This window comes from Calidris pugnax, unplaced genomic scaffold (assembly GCF_001431845.1).
Source record: "Calidris pugnax isolate Ruff unplaced genomic scaffold, ASM143184v1 scaffold9, whole genome shotgun sequence".
Classification (NCBI taxonomy): domain Eukaryota; kingdom Metazoa; phylum Chordata; class Aves; order Charadriiformes; family Scolopacidae; genus Calidris; species Calidris pugnax.
Window position 1 is genome coordinate 1332465 of NW_015090778.1, and position 12356 is coordinate 1344820.

Sequence of the window (12356 nt, forward strand, 5' to 3'; positions counted from 1 at the left end):
GCCGGAGGGGCGGGGCGGGGCGCCGGGGCCCGCCGCGGGCGGCGTGAGGCGGGCCGAGGCCTGGCCCGGCGTGAGGGGATGGAGGGCCTGAGGGGACGGGGGCGAGCGGGAAGGAGGGAGGAATCGGCCCCTTCTCCCTCAGGCGGGCGGCCCGCTGCCAAAGTTTGAGGCGGGCGGTGAGAGGTGACGCAAGGAAACGCCTCCCTAGAATTCCGGGAAAATAGTAAACGGGCAGCGCAGGGAATGTGAAAATGATACCGGGGAGACGAGGGGATCACCACATAAAGGCGGTGTGTGGGTTCTAAAGGTGAATGTCGGCTGCTGTCACCCCCGCGGGGCGCTCTGGCAGAGGGAGCCGCGGGAGACAGGAGCAGACAAAATCCAGCAGTTCGGTGTGGGGCCGTTACACAAGTGGCCAAAAATTATCTGTCGCCCGAAGAGCAGGCAGTTATCCCAGGAAACGCACCGAGCCTGAGGTCGTTTAATTGACTCTTCGTATTTTCCTAATTTGAAGCAGACAGGAAAAAAAAAATAAATTAATTCTCTCTGTCAAAAGGTTGTTTTCCCAATAATGGTCTCATGCAATAAATTACAGCTTTAGCACTGCTTTTACCCTTCCTTTAATTGCTCTGGCTTCTGAAGACAGTTAATAATGAGATTACAACATCTACGCCGGGTCAGGTTGATGTTGGCCTTGGCTACCCAGATTCCTTTAGCTACCCCACAGATTAATTTGGCTGTGTGAATTCTCCTCTCTTCTCTTTAACAACTTCAGTTTGAATTAAAACATGAAGAATCCTACGAGATCTTCCGAACTATATTTCATACCAGTGTTCAGATTTATGGTACTTGAATAGGTGATGAGGCAAAAGTTAATTTATTTACTCGCCAACATGCAGTGGGATATGTGAGCAGAATTCAAACTGCTCCGAACTAGCTAATGTGAAGAGTTAAATATATAATATAAATTTTTGAATAGTTTACTATCTACAGCTGTAGCTCAGTCAGTGTTTGGGGTCCTGTCACACTAGGCGTTATATATATGGTAGGCAGTAAGTTTTGCAGTCTAAATCAACAGTAGATGCAGGTAGCAGTCATGCTGCTTCTCTCTACATTTCAGGGACAATTTAGGGCTTGTGGAAATGAATTATCACCAGGTATCTTTGTGTTCTTCAAGGCTTTTAGTAGCTGTTTTTAAAACCAGGATTCCTGCATGTAACTGTAAAACCAGAGGTACCGAGAGTAGTCAGCACCCAGCAAAACCTGCTTCAGCGAGGAAAGGCTTGAGCTCACCAAATGAAGGGCCAGATCCTTCGAGCTGTTGGGTGCCCTAAAAAGACAACATTGTATTTTAAATATACATACAAGTGTATTCAATCATTTAGGACAGGTTTCTTTTCACAGCTGTCATTCTATATATAGGCAGACCTTTGAATCATTATAGGAAGCTGATGTTAGTGTTTCCAAAGTCTGAAGATAAGATAATGGTTGTTTTCTCAACAACAGGTTTTCCCCACAGGAGCAGTATGTGGCTAAAACTGTGACTGATAGATTGTTTTTCACTGCCTGAAACTATGAACAATTCACTAGAATTTCGGAAGCTTTTTGTGCCCTCTATTCACACCTCACTTAGGCAACAATATGGCCTAAAAGGCCTGGCCTCAAGAGAAGTATTTTCACACCTGAAGTTAGGTGCTCAGCAGAGCCTTCTTCCATAGGGTGACACGTGCTGAGCAAAGGCTGGAGCCACCCACAGGGAAAAACAGCATGAGCTGTGTCTGACCAGGTTACCTGCCTCTGAGCTCCGTGGTGGTGTGGCCTCTTGGGAATCCTCTTCTAAAAGCAAGTTCCAGTCAGGTGGAAGAGGGGAAAAAAAAATCAAATCTCTGGATTTTTGAGTCCTTCAGTGCTGTAAGAATAAATCCTTTTATTGGATAATTTATCTTCTACCCATGCTACAAAAAGACAAGAGAATAAAGTAGTGCTTATTTATTTTTAATATTTCAGTATCCTCTGTATAAATATGCAGTCATTCTGAGAAACAACAGGCCTGCAGGTTCTAGAAATAGATATCTGTAGTCAGGAGCTGCTTTTGAAAAAAATTACTTTAATTTTTTTGGAATATGTGAGGGAGACATTTAAATGCCTTTTAAAAGCAGTTCTTGAGCAGGCTGTAAAATAAGAAGTAATATTTCTTCCCCAGAGTTTCTGTGAGGCTCAGTTCATTTCTCTGTAATACCCCCATCAGAATTTCACAGCTCAGGACAGTTTAAAGCTTGTACTTTTGTGAGAAAAGAACATTACATGAGATTTGGGGTTCCACATGGTTTTCACAAACCTCTCATTGTCTTCAGATCTCCCGGGGAAGACCCAAGAACTGCAGGACAGGCCTGCCCACAGTTTTATGCTGAGAAGCTTTAAAACGACTGAGACAGCAGCTGTGCCTGAATGTGTGAGTCTTGGCATTACACAGCTTTGTGTGTGAGAACAGCTTTACTGTTATTTTGTTTGTTTGTACAATATTAAATGCAAGGGAAAGAGGCTCAGCACGGAACAAACAAACAAGCCCCCCAGCCCACTCGATGTCTACAGCGACCCAACAAGCACTCAAAAGGCCAAGGCTTCCCAGGGGGCTTCAGCTGGTTCCAACCGTGGGTATGGAGCAGAGCAGGAGCTTCCTGAATGACACACTCCTTCCACAGTGCTTGTGTGCCTGTCTTCTGCTGGTGTGCCTGTTTTCTGCTTGTTGAACACTGAGCACCCTCAGCACCTCCCAGTTCTTTCCCTGCCCAAAGGCTTCATTGTACAGAGGGGAATATGAGTTTCCCTTTGGACCTGAATTCTTCAAGTTGCAAATCTGCCCATTGTGGTCTCCAACCCATGCCTTTTCCCCATCCGCTGATCCTAGCCATCCTCAGAGAGCCTCCCCCAGCTCTCTGAGTCCAGCTCCAGCTCTGCTTCTAAAATTCCCCCTGGGACCCACAAAAGCTCTGAGATCTTGTTGCTTCCTGTGCTAAAGCACAGCACAGGCTGCCCAGAGAGGTAGGTGGTGGAGTCTCCATCTCTGGAGTCATTCAAAACCCACCTGGACACATTCCTGTGCAACCTGCTCTGGGTGACACTGCTTTGGCAGGGGGTTGGACTGAATGATCTCCAGAGGTCCCTTCCAACACCATATCATTCTGTGATTCTGTGATTCTTCAGGGTTTTTTTTTTTTTGTATTGCTGCTTCATTTTTAACACTGAGCTGAGGATAGATCCTCTTTTCCTCATTTGTGCTGGTGATCTTTCTCTTTCCCTCCCTCCCCTTTCTTTTTTTCAAAATTTACTAAAGGTTTCTAGAATCCTAAGTATCTGTGGAGAACAGGTCTGTACTACTGCTCACATCAAGTCCTTGCACACGCTCGGACAAGACACATTTCCAGAGCCAGAGGAGGTTCCACCATCCACCGCTCTCCCCGCAGCTGTGGGCTGATGCAGCAGCATGACCTCCTCTGCCAGGGGGTCGGGTGGATTCACAAAACAGGCTTAAAACAAGGTCAGCAGAGTGTGCAGAGCTGGAGCTGTGCTGCCAAGGTGAGCCCCAGAGGCAGACCTGTTCCCAGGGAAGGTTTCACAGTTTGCACGCTGTGAAATTTGCACTGGTGTCTCTCAGGTCCACAAAACCTTCCCGATGCTTCTCACACAGGCTGATCTCACCCCGACACAGAATGCAGACAGGGAAAGCAGCTGGTGCACACCTATGGCAGGGGCGCCGTCCATCTCGGGGGGGAGGTGAGCCCATGTGCCACGCAGAATAGCCAAAGTCAGATGAAGGTTGCAAGAGCTGGTATCTGTGTTTCAGTGTACCTGGCAAACGCACAAAACTTTAAAAGCCTGAAATTTGATCTGCACACGATGGAGAAGTCAATACTCCTCCCTCCGCAGAGACCTTTGTGAGTTAGAATATACGCTGGCTGAGTGCTGGACTGCTTCAGAGTGCAACTGTGACAAAAAACAAAGCTGGGGGACGGTATGGGGGACACAATGGCACGATTCTACATTTTATCGGTGCAGGCATTGCACCTTGATGTTAACATCAGGTGCTACAGCCAATTTTCTATGAATCGGGAAAAGCAAAGCACAACATAAAAGAGCAAGTGCCCTGACCTTTCAGCCGCCAAATCATTCGCCTATTTTAAATCTACAAGGAAATTTAGTACTCGTGATACAGAACAGCTGAAGCTACATATTTAAACCAGGCACATACACTGCAACTTTTCCACATGCACAGCTCTACCACGGGAACATTAGCACCAGCCAGCAGTACCTTTGCCCTCTTGCCTGAACAGATGCTAAGGTTCTGCACTGATGTGCTTAACATAAATGGTTAGTAAAGAGAAAAGAGCATTGACTATAGACTAGAAATGAGCAGCAACCCTCAGACCCAGAACTCCAAACCAACTGTCCAATATTCAGGAGGAGAAAAGCCCACAGTATTTCAGGGGGTGGGAGTAGGGGGGAAGCAGAATGTATGGTCAGGTCATCTATAATGATTGAATTGTCCTCAGGTGAAGTCAGAAAAATTAACCTGAATTAATGACAAGTGTGACTTGAAAGTGGTTACAACACTGGAGTCCTGCATGAGTGCTGTTACTCAGAATTAAAGCGGCCTTCATGTGATTTAGCTTTCTTCAGTTTCAGAGTGAAGTACACTAAATCAGATTAGTGCCACTTAATTCTGAATATGAATATTTGCATAGGGCATAATAGAATTTAACTAATCTACTTTAAAAGATAATTCAGGTAAGGTTTCCTGAGTGTCCCCTTCGAGGAAAGACTCACATCAATAGCCTTAATGGGAAATGTTCCTGGATCATGCTGGCATGAGGTCAAAACATCAATACCATCATAAAAACAGCATCATCTTGCTCAGATGTCTTTGTTCTGAGAGCATTAACATCTGATCCGGAGCTGAATGTAAATCTGGTAAAATGGAATGAGAAATTGCAGCATGAAGTGAATTCTTAGTTACCCAAGAGGGATAAAATAGTGAAGAGACGTTGGTTTCTGCAGCTGAGATGGAGAACTGGCAGAGATGGACCCCTGGGCAGGGCATTTCCCATGTTCTGAGGGTATAAACAATACGCATTGTTTTTGTAAGGCAGAAATCATTTAGGCTGTTGTGCATATCTAGGAAGTGCCATTTCAAACCTGAATGTTGCTAGAATGTTGCTCGGTAAATAAATACCTTTATTTATGTGAATATTGCAAATTTGCAGTATTTGCAATACTGCAATCTCTGTGGCAGTAATTAGTAACCTTTAACTGAGCAGTAGCATCGTTGTGGCTCATATCAGTGTATCACAGAATAAAGCCCAATGACTATGCCAGTCAGTCCAGCATTTTGGAATGAAATAGGGGAAAGGTCTTCTTTTAAATGAGGCAAGTGAGACACTGAGCTTTGCTGAGGACACTGGGCTTAAACAATGAGAACATGAAGGTGCAGTTACACCCTGGAACAAGAGCACAGCTTTCAAAGCAAACACAGGACTGGTATTTTCACGTGTTAAAGAACTGTCTCTGACAGAGCATGAGAATCATAGAATCATCTAGGTTGGAAGGGACCTTTAAGATCATCAAGTCCAACCATCAATCTAACTCTGATTAAAAAAAAAAACAACATCACTAAATCATGTCAATAAGTACTATGTCAACTCGTCTTTTGAACACCTCCAGGGATGGTGTTTCAGCCACTTCCCTGGGCAGCCCATTCCAATGCTTAATAGCCCTTTCAATGTAAAAATTTTTCCTAATATCCAATCTGAACCTCCCCTCATGCAACTTCAGGCCATTTCCTCTTGTCCCATCGCCTGTGACCTGGGAGAAGAGATTGACCCCCCCATAATTCCATTCACACAAAATAATCGCAGCCAAGAGTCAATCCTTCCCTTCTCTCCCTACAACCAAAAAACCACCAGTGGCAGCTCCATCCTGGCCCATTTTTCTAGCTGATTTGGACCCAGCCTCTGAAACCAAATGTTCTCAGTGTCTCCACAGCTGGATTCTTGTTCTGGACTTTGCATTCTCCTTCTGTCTGGTAATATTAACTGTACAGCACTTTAGGATGAAGGCCTCAGCACAGAGACTTATTAAATTACATCTTGCTGTGCTAATCACTCAGGTGGCTAAATAGGGAGTCTGGGCTCCTTAGACTACCCATTATAGGCAATGACAAGGGACAGGCACCTCCAAAGGGCAGTTCAGAACAGGACTCTGGGTGACCATAGTGGAGAGCAGAGCAGCCTCTTAGCTCGGACATCCCAGGTAGGTGTCTAATGCAAGACACTGAGAATACACAGCTTCACTTTGTAATTTTAGTGACCTGGTGCATCATCCAGTGTCCAAACCTGCTCAGCTGCCCTGGACCTTTCTGCTCAGCTTCCACAGACCGCTTAAATTGCTGCCTGCTGCAAACAGCACCACGCTGGGCAGCAATAACTGGCTCCTTACCACCTTGGGGCTGTTCTCTCCTCTGTAGGAGCTGTTCCCTCTTGTTCAAGAGTGAGTCGTTGTCTTGTTCAGGGAATCATTAAATCTTTCAATTAAACACTGCTCAGTAATCTATCCAACCAGAATCCTCGAGTCAAAATTTCAAGTGCTGATAGATAATGTAATATATTTTTCACGTTAATCCAGTGAGATATACCAAGGAATCCGTAAGTACATGCACAGTGTGCTCTGGGGAAAAAAGTAAACTAAACACTGTCATACCTTAAGCTTTTAGAACACCAAATCCAGACAATATTAAACCCTTCCAGATTTGAGTGAGGCTCACCAGTCAGTGCTGCTTTCTATTGCATTTAGACAGAGAATTAATCTTGATATTCAAAGCCTTCCAAAACTCACATATTTTAAAAATAGCAAAATGTATTTCTTTTGAAGTATGGGCTTGTTACAGCTATTTAGGAACCTCTTACAGAACTCAGACGGATCTTTAACCTCCCCTGGGGATGGCTTAGATGTCGGTGTTCTTTCATTAACAGATTGGAAACTGTCCAGGACAATATTGCAAGAAAACACACGAAGTCCAGGCTTGCTCGCTTTCTTAAACAGGATCTTCAGTGCAGTTGTCTACAAATAAATCCAAGGTTAAACACGATGAGTAGGGCAAGGAATGCAGAGAAATTCAACCCAGTATTAGCAATGCGTAGAGCTTACCAGTCAACAGGTTATTTCTCTCTAGTGGCAAGGGGAACACATAAAGGAAAAACTTCAGCAGTGAGAATCTCATCTCGCCCCAATCACATCTTCCTGTTCCTCACCACTGACAATAAGTGTGCAAAGCTCTTACCCTTTATCAGCACAAAACCACATGCTGAGTATCTAACCCTAATGCCAGCCAGACACAGGGTTCAAGCAAAAGCGTAGGACCCAAACAGGTTTAATGTTGCCTTTCACTGGGTATTCTTTTGTGTAAGAAACAAACAAGCTCTCACACAGAAGCAGGCAGCTGAAACAGGAACAGCCACCCTAAGAAAGAAGGCAAAAGGGCAAACCTGGAGGAGAAGCTAAAGAATTCAGGGTTTCTCCTGACTGAAACCTTGGGCTTTGAAGACGTGGGGAGGGGGCAGTGCTTGGAGCAGCTCTGAGCTCCTCTGGGCTGACAGGAGCAGCCTTCTATCAAAACCAGGTAAAGCCAGATAAAGTCTGCAAGAACGACCTTGAGGAAAAAAAAGAGGGTGGAGTGCTTCTGGATAAAGTGCTGGTTGAAAGAATTGACATCACACGCAGACAAAGCCTCTCCTATTGTCTGATTCCTCTTCTGCTCAAGTAAATGGAATTTTGTACTTTCCTTGTAAATAAAAGGGCTGCATCAAAGCACCTGAGTGATCAATTTTGCCTGCTATTAGAAACAATCCACCGGGCCTAAAACCATCTAAGTGCTTCGGTCAAAGAGAGGGAATAAAAGCTCCATTCGTTTCCTCGCGGAAAAGCAACAACTTCATCCCTTTGACGGCAACTGCACAGAGCCTGGAAAGCCAAGGATGCGTGAAGCGTGATGATTGCTGTGACTTCAGAAGTGCAGAACAGGGGACATGTGCTGGGGATGTGATGGCTGCTGACACCCCTTGGCCCTCAGACTTGTCTTTCACTGACAGAAGTACAAAGTAGGTGTAAAGCAAGTTACCAAGTGAAACTAGTGATTTTTGCCCTGGTGGGAATGACTCCAGAAGACACGGCAATTAGGATAATCAGTTGGTGTGAGCACATGTTTGTATGCAACGCGGGAAACACAGATGTGACCTTTGTCAGGCAGTCAGTGCACTAATTAGTGTCAGAGATAATAACCGTTAAACATAAAAATCTGACCTATATATGCTACAAGAGGCAAAGGCAGCAATTTACTTAAATCTCTATTATACTGTTAATGATTATAAGCTAGAAAACTGAAAAACTAGACCATAATGCAGGAAACTTGTAATTAAAAAGCATCAATTATCATTTTCTCCTTGTAGGGGACATTAGTCAGGTCCCCTTTCCACAGTCCCATTTGTTAGACAGAGAGACGTGTAGGATTGTGTGATTCATCCCAGAACAGTCAGAAAGAAATCAAGTCAGCGGGAAAAGATCAGCTTCAGGAGGAAAAAAAAAAAAAGAGAGAAAAAAAAAAAAAAAAATGAATGAAAAGGGAATAAAGATAGCAAAAAAAAACCCCTTTCAGCATTTTTTGTTTGACAAAGCACAGGTGTGTGTCAGGGTTGTTTTCTAACCGGGCAGCCTTGCCTCCCTCCAGCAATGACTAAACTGGATTTAAGCAGTGTACACAGTGTTCTGAGGTTTCAGGGCTGAGCCAGCTAATACTTCCAGTCATGCTGAACATACCATCCTTCTGTAGGGATCAGCTAGTCCCCGAGGTCCTTGGGAAGAACACGGATCTCTCTTCCTAAGTCTGCAGATTTCCCCTCTCTGCTCTCTTAAGGTCCCTGACTTCCAGCCAAGGGGGACAGATTGTCTGGAGGCTGTTACAGGCTCAGCACCCACAGGTGGAACCAGTTTTTCGAGAGTGGAAAAGCATGCTGTAAGTACATTTAGATTTGTTCTTTTAGCCCTGAGGAATACCCTGAGTCAGGGCTGAGCTCTCTTCACCAAATTTGCCTGGAGAGGCAAATCAGCCGGAGAGGCAGCTCGCTCCTGGTCTCTCTGTATTCAGGCATTTCCAGGAGTCCAGAGCTGTGCAAAATGCTAAATTCTTACCTGGAGGCCACAGCTGAAGTGGCAGCAGCCACACGTGGTGAGAGCTATAGGAGTATCAGGCACAGCAGCCCAGCTTGCTTGTGAGAAGTATTGTCATTAACGGCCAACATAATTGAAGCAGTAGAGGCCATCTAGTCCTGATCACCTGAACGGGTGAGATGGACACAATCAGTGGCTAAAAAACTTGATCTATCATTTTGCATGCAAGGGCTGCATTTAGACACATGTGGCTTTACCTGGTTCCAGCTCTGCTGTGGATCACGCTGCAGAACGACAGCTCATTTCCAGCCACCTCTAAGCTTTTGCCTCATAGCAGATTTTGGCATTCCTACTTCGGAATGTCTTGCTCTTTAAAGCTCCTGTTCCTTTAACAATCATGAAGGTGAAACAAGAAAATGTAAAACACAACTCAAACAGTAATAAAATCAAAACTAAACTTGCATCATGGACACTGTGAGATTTTCATTATTACCCTGTTTTAAATAATTTAAAATTATTCAAAAGCGATCTATATTTCCTATTGACAATCTCATGTTAATTTAATAGCCTGGGTAGCTGTAATTTTCATTAATTGACTTACACTCTGACCGCATCTTAATAGACTTGACAATTTTTTCTTCCATTAGATTCTCACAGCCTATTATTGAGCAGGGATGCCAAGTTCACCCCTTCCAGTAATACCATGACTCAGTCCACTTCAGACAAAGCCCTCACCTTTGTCCCATCGGTGCCAACCTCTCTGTCCCCCCCCCGCTCTCCTGAGGACAGACCAGCAGCTCTCATTTTCATTGCCTTGGAAGCCCTTACCCCCAAACAAAGCCAAGGGGGGAAAGCTGGGGCTGGAAAGTGGTTATTGCACTTGGGAGAGGACACATTTCCCCAACTTACTGCTGGTTGGAGCCTGAACAATCCCCAAAGGTCTCACTAAGGAGGAGCCTGGGAGGGTGGTGAGAGCCACAGAGGAGTTCAGACATTTGGCGTGGATTAGTTCCATGAAGACAGCAGTCAGTCAGGGCTGTCAGTTTGGCAGCTCTGAACAGTATGAAGTTTCACGGGCGAGACTCTTCTGCCCTTGTAGCACTGTCTCATTGATTTGCAAAGTGAAACTGTGTCGGTTGCAGCAGAGACTTGGCTCTGCCCGGAGTTAAAAAAACGAATAAACAAAAAGCCAGTGCTGAGGATTTAGAGCCAAGCTCTCCCTATGCAAGTGTTGGTAAGTGCTTTGTGGAAACAAGCTATTTCAGCATCACAGGTCCTCTGCGAGCACTGAACAGGGCTCGGATTATGTCAGCTAAATAAGTGTAATATAATGTTTCCTTTTGAAAACACAGACTCCTAGTGTCAATATCATCATCTGTTAGAGCAGCTATTTATCAGAGAGGCTCCTCAGTGCCTCGTGACTACTTGTGCCCATACAGGACTAACACACCAGCAGCAGAACTAACCGTCTTCTTGGACCAATGGTGGAGGGGACTGGTCTGATGGGTTGTTTCTTCCCAAACCTTCCACAATCCAGGGGAGTTCTCTCCCCCAGCCCCGCTCCCTCCCCTTTGACTTTCCTTTTACCTTCCTTTCACTGTCTTCCCTGTAACAAGCCTTCATTCCAAGATCTCCTTTTATCTCGCAAATAAAACATTAAAACAAGAAGACAATACAGCAAAATCAGGGCAGTAAGCAGAGGACAGTGAACTGTCACTGTCCTCACTTCTAGGTTTTGTTCAGTGAAAAAATTGTCACATTTTCATTGACCAAAAGGAGGCCCTGATTTCATCCAACACTCATACATTTAAGATTGCACAGAAATATATTACTGATGTATTAATTTCAGAGCCAGATTCTATCTTTACAGCAAGAATTTATTTGTGGAATTACTTCTCAAACAATACCTTTTGGATCTGGATTCCTTTGGGAATGTGCTCAGACCCAGGATACCATGTCAGCTCCATTTCTGACAATCAGCTCCACACACTGTTCAATGCTACTTGATCCCAGATCCCAGATCCCAGGCTGATCAGGGATATTCTGAGCACCTTTGCAGCAGCTGCCTAGACCTTTGCTGATTTGGGCTAAATCTTTCATTTCAGTTCCATGTTGTTACTCTGTTTGTCTGTCATCAGACATTGCATCCCTCTCCAAGGAAACGGTGATTTCTTTTGCTACTACATTTAAAATTTAGGTGCAGTGATTATTTCCTGCAATGGTGAGATTTTTTTCAGCCTTCCCACTCAGCATGCCTGTGGCTGGTGAGAAAACAAATTACCTGTATAAATATAAATGCTGGCATTTAATTGACACTTCCCATGCAGGCCACGTTCTCCTGATTGCTGGGCTCTCTAAGCTTTTTTTAATGGGAGCACCTGTGATTTGAGTGGAGCATTTCAAAGCACGAAGACAATAAGCCCCATTCTTTGTGATTCTTTAGACATGACAACTCACTTATTACCTCCCCAAATAACAGTAAAAGTGATATTTATTCTGCTTTCACCAGTCTATTCAGAAAGCCCTTGAAATTCTCCATAACAAGATGTGCTAGCGTTTTAAATCTGTACTGATACTTTATTACTTTCAGTTTGATTTCTAGTTTAATTGGGGGGGGGGGGGGTTTTTTTTCTCAAAAACTTAGTTTCCTCTCCCTGTACCTGTCCTTTCCCTCACAAGCAGAAGGGCTGTAGCCAGTCTGACAGCATTACTCTCCCTGCCCCCAAAAGCTGGGGGGCTTACGATGCGAGGCAGCTTAGTGATGAATTACAACATTAAGAACTTGAACTGAACCAAAGCTCACAAAGCAGCAGTTAGAACAAGCACATAACGCCCCAGGAAAGTAAATAAACTTTGGGGTTTATCTCCCACTGACGACCAGGATGTTGACTCTGCACAGAAATAGCACCCCAGCATTTGTAAATTCACTAACCTATGAGGAGAGAGAAAGCAGCCGTGGCTTGGGAGGTTCACACCGCGTGATGAAAACTGTTCTTTAAGAGTTGGGGAGGTCCAGCCGGAGAGATGGTACCACTGCAGGGACAGAAGTCACAGAATCACAGAATCTTAGTGGTTGGAAGGGACCTCTGAGATCATCGAGTCCAACCACAAAAAAAAAAAAAAAAAAAACCCAAAAAACA

The 12356-nt window shown here is 44.6% G+C and overlaps 1 long non-coding RNA gene across 1 annotated transcript; it reads right to left on the bottom strand.

Annotated features, from left to right (window-relative positions):
- Positions 1-5802: 5802 nt before the first annotated feature.
- Positions 5803-12303, bottom strand: LOC106893624. The gene is made up of 4 exons (XR_001413120.1): positions 12149-12303; positions 9474-9602; positions 9238-9382; positions 5803-7113 (listed from the first exon to the last, which is right to left on the bottom strand). It is a non-coding gene; the product is annotated as an uncharacterized LOC106893624 (long non-coding RNA).
- Between the last annotated feature and the right edge of the window lie 53 nt (positions 12304-12356).